Source organism: Pipistrellus kuhlii, unplaced genomic scaffold, assembly GCF_014108245.1.
Source record: "Pipistrellus kuhlii isolate mPipKuh1 unplaced genomic scaffold, mPipKuh1.p scaffold_m20_p_1, whole genome shotgun sequence".
Taxonomy (NCBI): Eukaryota; Metazoa; Chordata; class Mammalia; order Chiroptera; family Vespertilionidae; genus Pipistrellus; species Pipistrellus kuhlii.
The window spans coordinates 157,296,878-157,307,976 of NW_023425404.1; positions in this window are offsets into that span (position 1 = coordinate 157,296,878).

Below are 11,099 nucleotides of genomic sequence, written 5' to 3' on the forward strand. Positions count from 1 at the left end.
TCCTGCACACTCCCCACTGGGGATGTGCCTCCAACCAAGGTACATGCCCTTAACAGGAATCAAACCTAGGACCCTTTAGTCTTCAGGCCAATGGTCTATCCACTGAGCCAAGCCAGTTTGAGCATAAATACCTTTTCTGACCGCTCACTGGCTAAGCTCCCTGTATGCCGCCATTTGCATTGTTCTTGGTAACTTGGGTTATAAGAATCCAAGAAGGTGATCTAGGTTTTTTCCACTTCACTCCTGGAGGAAAAAACAAAAGTCCACTGCTAGAGGGGCTAAGAAATGTCATATCCTGCCCTAGCCGGTATGGCTCAGTGGATAGAGCCTTAACCTGCAGACTGCAGGGTCCGGGTTCGATTCTGATCAAGGGCATGTACCTAGGTTACACACTCCTTCCTGGCCGGGGCCCAGGCCAGGGCTCATGCAGGAGGCAACCAATCAAAGTGTCCCTTTCTCATTGATGTTTCTCTCCCTCTCTCTCCCACACTCTAAAAATCAATGGAAACATATTGATTTTGACCTGGAGACCAGGAGTTCAATTGCTCACTATGACATGTGCTGACCACCAGGGCTGACACTGAATGAAGGAAGGCTCTGGCTGGTGGCCTGCCGCTGAGGAAGGAAGGCCCCAGCCAGCAGCCAGAAGGCCCTGATAGGCCCTGATCGCCAGCCAGGCTTAGGGATCCTACCCATGCGTGAGTTTCATGCACTGGGCATCTAGTACATAACTAGGTTGGTATGGGAACTTATATATTACAATGTTTATGATTTCATATCTTGGGAAAAGGAACAAAGTAATTTTTCAAAATTTAAAAGATCAGGATAGCATTTAGCAAATTTTAAAATAATTGCTGAATATGTGAAACTACATTAGTTTTAATGTTACCAAAAATTAGATAATAGGTGAAAAATTACCTTATTCAGGCAGAGAGCATGCATATTAAATCTTATAATTATGCAATTACGCCTTCAGTCAGTAGAGAATATAGGTAGATCAAATGATTGTGAGATAAATTGTTGGGGAGAATTCTGGAGATAGCGCTGTTTTGAGTATTTTCCATCAGCTTAAGGTACAGTAGATCCTTCTACTGCAACAGAAAGCTGCAACCTTCTAAAGCAGTGGCTCTCAACCTTTCTGATGCCGAGACCCTTTCATACAGTTCCTCATGTTATGGTGTCCCACAACCATAAAATTATTTTTGTTGCTATTTCATAACTGTAATTTTGCTGCTATTAATGAATCTTAATGTAAATATCTGTGTTTTCCGATTGTCTTAGGCTCCACAGCAGTGGTTCTCAACCTGGGGGTCACGACTGCTAGCAGGGTTGCCTAAGACCATTAGAAAACAGATATTTACACTACGATTCATTGATAGTAGCAAAATTACAGTTATGAAGTAGCAATGAAAATAATTTTATGGTTGGGGATCACCACAACATGAGGACCTGTATAAAAGGGTCGAGGCATTAGAGAGGTTGAGAACCACTGAAGTTTCCAATTGTCAGCTGCTAGAATGCCAAACAAACAAAAGCAAACTGAAACACCTGAACCCATCTTCATCCGATATTGACTACACATAGTCACAGAGAGGGAGTTAATCAAATTAACTTGATTGCAAATCATTAAATGTAGTCTAAAAGCAAAGGGAATTATAAGAAAAATTAAAACATCACTCAATTATGTTGCTCTTGTTAATACTGCATTGTTATTTTGGTACTCATTGTCAGGTAAAATGTATAATGATATTTACTAGGTGTGCTAGTATTACTTTTCTGTGAATGCTGTAACAAACTTCTTATGCTGCTTATGCCACTAAGGGAAGATATGGAATTTATTTGTTGGAGATATTATAAGATACAGTTGATGCTTGAACAACAGATTTGAATTGTGTTGGTCCACTTATAAATGGATTTCCCCCCAATAAATACATGGTAGGCTTTCTGTGTCCCTGGGTTTCCCATCCCCAGATTCAACCACCACAGATTGAAAACTATTTCCCATCAGCTGTTGGGAATCTGGGGATGTGAATCCTTGGATTCAGACAGTCAATTTCTATTACGCTAGTCCCTGGATGTTTCACTGTGTGGGAGGTCCACACCCCATCCCTGCTTTGTTCAAGGGTAAGCTGCACGTCTTTTTCAAAATCTTCTTTTAAGATAGATTTAGGGATTGACACCAAGAAAGAAATTGGTCTAGCAAAAAGTTTGGTGCCTCTCCACAATTCTCCACCCCTAAGCTCAGGAAGCCTAGCTTTCATATTTGTTTCATCTGAGACCTTCCACAAGCGCCTTGTTCCAGACCAGTGGTCGGCAAACTCATTAGTCAGCAGAGCCAAATATCAACAGTACAACAATTGAAATTTCTTTTGAGAGCCAAATTTTTAAAACTTAAACTTCTTCTAACGCCACTTCTTCAAAATAGACTCGTCCAGGCCGTGGTATTTTGTGGAAGAGCTACACACAAGGGGCCAAAGAGCCGCATGTGGCTCGCGAGCCGCAGTTTGTCGATCACAGTTCCAGACAAACAGCAACAGCAACAGTAACTGTCAGTATCTAATATAATTTATTGCAGACAAACTTTTACTGTTAAAAGGGCGTGCTGATTCTTGAGTTAAGGCTAATATGAAGTTAGTGTGGTTCCAGTTTCATGACCTCTTGACACCTCACAGGCAGAATCCTGGCTTTATGTCTTACATCTTGTAAAATAGGCAGTGAGTGAAACCACAAAGGTGTCAACAGATGAGATGGTGGGACAGATAAGTCTAAGGCTGTGGCAGGACGCTTATATTTGCACATCTCCTCTTCATTTGCTCTCACTCCCTTCCCCCGGCAGTGTTTAGAGAGGGAGCACTTTACTTGATTAACTTTGAAGTCTGTGACTAGAGGGAGGACTGGATTTTGAATTTTAGAGTTCACTGAAATGAGAGTCAGACTTATGATTTACTGCCTGTAGGTGGAGCCAGTGGCCTGTATTTGGTTTCAGCAGCGTTGTCCGTGAGAGCATAGGAAGAACACTATGGAGGAGAAGGGCTCCCCCGCCTGGTGCGTTCGGCTCCCCCAGTTCCGTGGGGAGGCCGTGTTAAAGACCAAAGGTGAACTTGGGGACCCAATAACCTATGTGGTTATTCACTTCTCATTTTTCCAATTTCCTTTGTTTTCTCCCTCCTTGGTAAAGAAAACATACAGAGGATGAAACCCAGGGAGGAAATTGGAAATTTCTAAAACTCGTGACATGAATTTAATGTTTTTATGTGTAATGAAATGACTCAGGTGTATGTTAGCATATACTTTTTGTGTCATAAGGATACACAAAAGGTGTTCTGTTAGAATCTCTACTATCATTTTCTCTGTGATGCTTATGCCTAGCCAGTCTTTTCCTCCCCTTGGTATCTTAGTCCCAGAGCATATGGAACCTTCCCTGCCTTCAGCTTGTGACAGCTAATGCGATCACTGCAGTGTTTTCCCCAGGCTGATGTGACGTATGATTGTAGGTTCGTTAGTGTTGCAGTGTCACTATGGCAAATGCCCGGGTATTTGTCTAGAAAGTAGACCCGGAAGAGCCTTCAGAGACCAGCAAGGAAAGGTGTGTCCACATCTTTGCTCTTCACGATCAGTAACCTTCCAAGCTCAAGAGTCTAATCACATCTTGGGCTTAGAACAATTAGAGCACACAAGGCCACATCGTTTATAATAAACAAAGTCTGGATTGAATTATCAGAGCCTGGTCGACTGTCTGCAGATTTTACAAATTTCCTACCTCTTTTTTAGTGGATTTCAGTCATTTCATAGGTTCAAAATTTGGGGGTCAACTTAGGCTTGGCATGTTTTACTTAGTAAGGACATTAAAACCACCCTTAAAATCCACGCCACCCCTGCCTCAGAAAAGAAGGGATATTTTAACAGCATATGAGATAAAGAAGGATTTGATCTAAGAAGTGACGGTAATCTGATAATTTAGTAATTTAACTTTTTGTAAATTCTACATTGTTCCTCTTAGCGTGGCAGAGGAGGTCCTCTCCTCTTCCTGTGTTGCTAGTCCACGAGGCGCACCAGAGGGCCGCCGACCACTCTTCATTCTTCACATGGAGAAACTGAGGCCCAAATAGAGTAAATCATTGGTTTAGGGTCATATGTCTAGCAATCAGCAGAGAGCTGAGTTTTCCTTACTAATTTCAATATGTAGAAACTTGGATGGTTGTCTCCTCATTTTTTAGCTGTTGCTGAATGAAGGACACACCCAAAAGCTGAGAAAAGGCAGTATATGGCAGGCAGAAAATAATTCCATAATGAAATTTAAATTCTGTATCACTATGACATTTGGTTTTCTGGCAAATCCATTCTGTCTCCGCCCCCCCGCCCCCTCCCCGCCTTTGTTCTCTGTTTCATTTTCATTTTCATCTTTCCCCAGCTTTACAATGATATAACTGAAAAATAAAATTGTATATATTTAAGGTGAACAGTCTAATGATTTGAAATAGTGTGTACAATGTGAAATGATGATCACAATCGGGATAATTAACATGTCTACTCCCCCACATATATAAATACTCTCTTTGTGCTCCATTTTTTTTTTAAACCATAGAAATTTATCAGTAGTTATTCAGGGAAAGGAATAATGTGTACTGAGTATTTGCTGTATGATGCACTGTGCTAGGTGTTCTGCATAGTCAATTTCATATTTGCCTGTCTCACAGCAATGGGTGAGCTCTGTATGAGTAACATAAAATGCCCATGTTTTCCAGACCATTGATTTTCATTATGTAGTCTTTTCTTTCAAAATACAGAACAATATCTTCTTGTCAACTGGAATTAACCATGTGATTATATGTCTATAATGTCTTCCTAGTTCTTCATTTTACTAAGGCTGCGGTCAAAGCAATAAGGTTGGTAGAAGAAAACAAATTGAAATGAGTTGTATTTTCATGCAGATTAATGAAGGGGGAGAAGTAGGAGAAACAAGTCATCAATACCATTTACTTAATCTTTTGGAATCATTGACCTTGTCAGAAAATGGGTGAAAATCCCTAAGTAACCAATCTTTACTAATATGACCACCAGAGGGTGCTCCACACTGTCAGATTACAGTGGTTTATCTCCATAAAAATCATAGCAACACAAGTTTTCTATAATTATGTCTTTCTTGGTGTCCATCCTTTCTTCTTCAGAATTGGTCTACTAGGCAGATATTTTGTTCTTCAATGTGTCTTGAATTCTAGTGCTTTCATAACATTCCATGGACAATAAATAGTCCTTTCTGAGATTAGACTAGATCCTTTCTAATAAAGATGGAATATGCATCATTCTGTGACAAAGATGCTGGGGGCCCACAGCCAATAAGGAAGGGATATGCAAATTGATGCAACAAAGATGGCGGTGGCTGGGCAGGGACACAAGCATTTCATCCCACCCTGCCACTCTGGGCCTCTGGGCAGCACGCATGAGCAGGCACAGAGTGGCCGGGGCAGGGCAAGACACCTGCTATGGGGGGGAGGTGGGGGTAGGCAGCGGGTGGAGGTAGTTATAGGAGGGCTGCAGGGCTGGAGCAAAGGTGGAAGGTGGTGGCCAGAGCAAAGGCCCAGGTCCCTGAGGGAAGCCGGTGCTGGCAGCCAGGGGAAGGAAAGCCTATTCTTGCACAAATCTTTGTTCATCGGGCTTTTAGTATTATATTGTATATAAAGTATTAAATGTGTTATTTACCTTGACCATTGCTTTTAGAATAACCTTTCTAAAGCTTTCCATAAAGATGATATTGTAGGATGAACATGCTTCTGGAATACCATACTATCTTCAATTTTCTCATTTTATTCAGTTCTAGCCCATCCTTGATGGCCAAACCTAAATCAATCTCTCTCTCTCTCTCTCTCTCTCTCTCTCTCTCTTTCATTGATTCCAGATGAAAGGGTTTTTAGGCGGTAAAATAGGTTTAGGGAGTTTTAGAAATAAAAAGGGTCCATGGGGCGAAAGGCTTGGAGCCCATAAGTGGGGGCTTGGTGCTGTCAAAAGACATACATTCACGGAGAACAAAAGGTGCCACAGGATAAGGGGAGAGGAAGACATCCATTCACAGAAGTTAGGGAAAAGCCACAGAGTGTGAGGAGGAAGAGGAAACGGATTTTCACAGAAGGTAGTGAATTCGACCACTGAAGGGAGAGAAAAAAAAGGGGCACCACGTGGGTTTTCAGCTTTGAAGTTGGAATTGTACCAATTGGAAGGCAAAAACAAAGAACTGTAGCCTTTATAAGCCTTAGGAAAAAAAGGAGCTTAGTGGGTCAACCCCTCGGGATGCTCTCCTATGTGGTAGTTTGTACTTGATTCCAATAAATTTCCACCCTTTTCATCTACCACCTTTTGAGGGAAAGATAGAAGCATCAATGACGAGAAAGAGTCATTGATCGGCTGCCTCCTACACGACCCCCACTGTATAACCCAGGCACATCACCCAACCAGGAATCAAACTGTGTTCTTCTGGTTTATAGATTGATGCTCAACCACTCAGCCATGCTGGCCAGGCAAATTTCTTTCTTTTTAAAATAAAATATTTTCTGGCCCCTTAGTTTTCAGAGAAATTCTTTCTAAAATTCTAACAGCATTTGGGTATCAGTTCCTAATTCTCCACTTAGTCCTACATTGTTTAACACCATTAATTTCTTAGGTGTTGCTTTCTTTCCTCCCCAAAGGTTTAGAACTCCTGGAGGAAAAGCAATTGAATGCTTTTCCCCAGGTGTGAAACTAAGGCCTCCATGACAGTGGTCCAGCAATTTCAGTCCTTTGTTTTCTTGCATCCAACAGATTAAGATGGGCCACTAGCAGCTCTACTGGAGCCAACCAAGAAAATTTGGCCAGGGTTCTCAGTCTTGCCATGTCTGTTCAAACCTGCACAGTCTGATCTGGAACCTCGGCCAAAGTATGTGCCGGCAGTGTTTCTGTGGGTATGTAAGCTCTTTGTGCATAAAATATAAAAAAACCCTCCAATTATGCATGTTTTATTTTTAATTCTTTATTGTTTAAAGTATTAGATATGTCTCTTTTTCCCCCCATTGACCTCTCCCCAGCCATTCCCACCCCCTAGCACACATGTGTCAAACACAAGGCCCGCGGGCCAAATCCATCCCGCCAGGCCTTGCAATGTGGCCCGCACCGCGCTGTCATCACTGCACTCCGCTGTGTTTCCATCACAATGACAGTTTATGACTGTTCAGTAAACCATTCGGCCCACGATTTAGGCTGGATTTTAGATTTTGGCCCCTTCTCTGATTGAGTTCGACACCTCTACCCTAGCACATGCCCTCACTCTCCTACTGTCTATGTCCATGGATTATGCTTATATCCATGCATAAAAGTCCTTTGGTTGATCTCTTACCAACCCCCAGCCTCCCATCTTCCCTCTGAGGTTGGACAGTCTGTTCAATACTTCTATGTTTCTAGGTCTATTTTTATTCATCAGTTTATCTTGTTCATTATATTCCACAAATGAGTGAGATGATGTGATATTTATCTTTCTCTGACTGGCCTATTTCACTTAGCATAATGCTCTCCAGATCCATCCATGCTGTTGCAAATTGTAAAAATTTCTTCTTTTTTATAGCAGCATAGTATTCCATTGTGTAAATGCACCATAGGTTTTTTAATTTTTAATTAATTAATTTATTTTTATCTGCTGATGGACACTTAGGCTGTTTCCAAATCTTAGCTATTGTAAATTGTGCTGCTATGGACATAGGGATGCAGATATCCTTTCTGATTGGTGTTTCTAATTTCTTGGGATATATTCCCAGAAGTGGGATCACTGGGACAAATGGGAGTTCCACTTCGAATTTTTTATTTTTTTAATTTTTTTTGTTTGTTTTTATCAATCTCATCATTTTCTTTTTTATTTATTTATTTATTTATTTATTTATTTTTATTTTATTTTCTTAAATCAATCTTTATTGTTCATATTGTTACAAAGGTTCCTCATTTCTTCCCCCCTCCACCAGGTTCCCACCCCACCCTCCGCCCCCTCCCCATCCCCCATTGTCCTCATCCATAGGTGCAGTTTATGTTCAGTCTCTTCCTCCCTCCCTTTCCCCGATAGTAAATCCCTTTTCAGATAGTAAATCAGTTACTTAGCATTTTCTCATATCAATAATACCACCACATGCCCAATGATACATTTCACACAAAAGACATTTCCAAATAGGTCAACCAGCCTCATCCAGGCCCCACCCAAGGCACTCACAGGTCAACACCCCAGCCCTATACTAACTCAACACATCCAGATCTAAGCCTTCATCACTTGATTCAGCAGACCCTCAAGTTCCCACAAAAGTTTCCAGCCATGTCTGAGAGGCAGCCGTGGGGCAGGGACAGGCGAGGAGCGAGCTGTTCCGGGCCTGGCTGCTCCGGGCCTGGCCTCTGTTGCTCTGGTTCGTTCCACAACCAGCTGCTCTGGGTCTGGTCACTGCCGCTCCCGACCTAGTTGCTCTGGACCTGGCTGCTGCTGCTCCGGGCCTGGCTGCACCCGACCCGGCTGCTCTGGGCCTGGCCGCTCCCAGCCTGGCAGCCGCTGCTCCGGGCCTGGCCACTCCCAGCCTGGCAGCCGCTGCTCCGGGCCTGGCCGCTCCCAGCCTGGCAACCGCTGCTCCGGGCCTGGCCGCACAAGACCCGGCTGCTCCGGGCCTGGCCGCTCCCAGCCTGGCAGCCGCTGCTCCGGGCCTGGTCGCACCCGACACGGCTGCTCCGGGCCTGGCCGCGCCCAGCCTGGCAGCCGCTGCTCCGGGCCTGGCCGCACCCGACCCGGCTGCTCCGGGCCTGGCCGCTCCCAGCCTGGCAGCCGCTGCTCCGGGCCTGGCCGCACCAGACCCGGTTGCCCTAGGCCCGGCTGCCCCGGGCCCGGCCGCTCCGAGTCTGGCTGCTCCCAGCCTGGATGCTCCGGGCTTGGCTACTGCTGTTCTGGACCTGGCTGCTCCCAACCTGGCTGCTCTGGGCCCAGCTTCTCCGGGCCCGGCCACTCCGGGTCTGGGTGTTCCTGGACTGGTCTCCCTGGGCTTGGCTGCCTCTGCCTCAGGCCTGGCTGCCACTGCCCCAGGTCTGGCTGTTCCAGTGCTGGCTGTTGTTGCTCTGGTTCTGGCTGCTGCTGCTCTGGGGCCTGGCCGTTGCTGCTCCGGGCCCGGTTGCCATTGCTTTGTGCCTGGGCACTCTAGGCCTGGCCACCGCTGTTCCAACATTCTGTCCTTTTTTTTTTTAAACGCATTTATGTTGCAATGTTGGCTGGTGAGTTGAGTTCTGACTTAGTCTTTGATTTTTCAAGATATTCTTTGCATTCTTTCTTAAGTAATTTTACTATCGTTTGCTCTCACTTGATTTCTTCACATTGAGAACTTTGGTTTCTTCCTCCTTGTCCTGGGAGCTCAGCAGGTTGGCCTGTGGCACCCCTTTGTTCTCCGTGGGCTCCAGCGCTGCTCCAGCCTGTTGCCGGGGTTGGCGCCGCCCAGGAAGCAGCCCCCGGCCTTGGCTCCGTAGCCCGTGCTCAGGGGGGGGGGCTCTGCTTTTCGCCACTCCCCTGGGATTCCGCCTCACAGCCCCATCTCCCCCTGCCCGAGCCTGGGTCCCCAGGGTCTGGTCTAGGACTGGGGTTCAGAGCAGTCCGGACTGAGGCTCAGCACCGCCGGAGGCTTTGTTTCTTCCAGCTAGGGTAATCCAGCATCAGAGTCAACATTCAGTCCTCTGCGCGCAATGTGCGCACGACTCTGGGGGCCTTGCTTTTCGCTGCTCGCTTGGGATTCCGCCTCACAGCCCCGTCTCCCCTGCCGGAGCCTGGGTCTCCAGGGTCTGGCTCATAACTGGGGGTCAGCGCTGCCGATTTGGGGGTTTAGCCCAGGCTGGGGATTTTATTTCCTTCCTGCTAGGGAACGCCAGGCAGCACCCAGCCCTCTCCTCCTCTCCGGCTGCGATCTCTCCACGCGCGCGCATGCGTGCATGCGAGCGCGCAGCATGTCTCCGTACCTTAGGCTTTTTTTCAGCTCCTCTGATTTTCCTTCTGGTTTTCTCTTTCCTTCTTGTTGTAGAATTTTCAGTCAGTCGACTACCTGTAGCTCTGGGCAATGTCCACTCTACATTTTAGTTGTATTCCATTGAAATTGTTGTGTGCTGCTGTGGTTAGGTGTCTACCCGAGCAGCCATCTTGGATCCTCCACTTTGAATTTTTTAATATCATTCATTCATTTATTTATTTATCACCCAAGAATATTTTTCCATTGATTTTCAGAGAGAGTGAAAGAGAGAGGGAAAGACTGAGAGAAACATCAATGTGAGAGAAACATTGATTGGTTGCCTCCTGCATGGGCCTTGACCAGAGGAGCCTTCAACCAAGGTACATGCCCTTGACCAGAATCAAACCTGGGTCTGCAGGCCTAGGTTCTATCCACTGAGCCAAACCGACTAGGGCCCATTTTTTAATTTTTTTGAGGAAATGCCAGACTGTTTTCCACATTGACTGCAGCAGTCTGCATTCCTATCACAAGTGCAAGAGAGTTCCTTTTTCTCTGCATCCTCACCAGCACTTGTTGTTTGTTGACTTGTTGATAATAGCCATTGTGACAGGTGTGAAATGGTACCTCCTTGTTTTGATTTGCATCTCTCAGATGATTAGTGACTTTGAGCATGTTTTCATATGTCTCTTGGCCTTCCTTCTGTCCTCTTTCAGAAAGTATCTATTTAAGTCCTTTTGCCCATGGTTTATCTTCCTTTTGTTAAGTTGTATGAGTTCCCTATAAATTTTGGGAACTCATACAACTTAAGAAAATCGGATATAACATTGGCAAATATGTTCTCCCACGCAGTGGGCTTTCTTGTTTTGTTGATGGTTTCTTTTGCTGTGCAGCAGCTTTTTCTTTTGATGTAGTCCCATTTGTCTATTTTCTTCTTATTTTCCATTGTCCTAGGAGCTATATCAGTAAAGATATTGCTATGACATATATCTGATATTTTGCTGCCTATGGAATCTCCTAAGATTTTTATAGTTTCCCTTCTTACATTTAGATCCTTCCATCATTTCGAGTTTATTTTTGTGTATGGTGTAAGTTGGTGGTCTAGTTTCATTTTTTTTTTTTGCATGT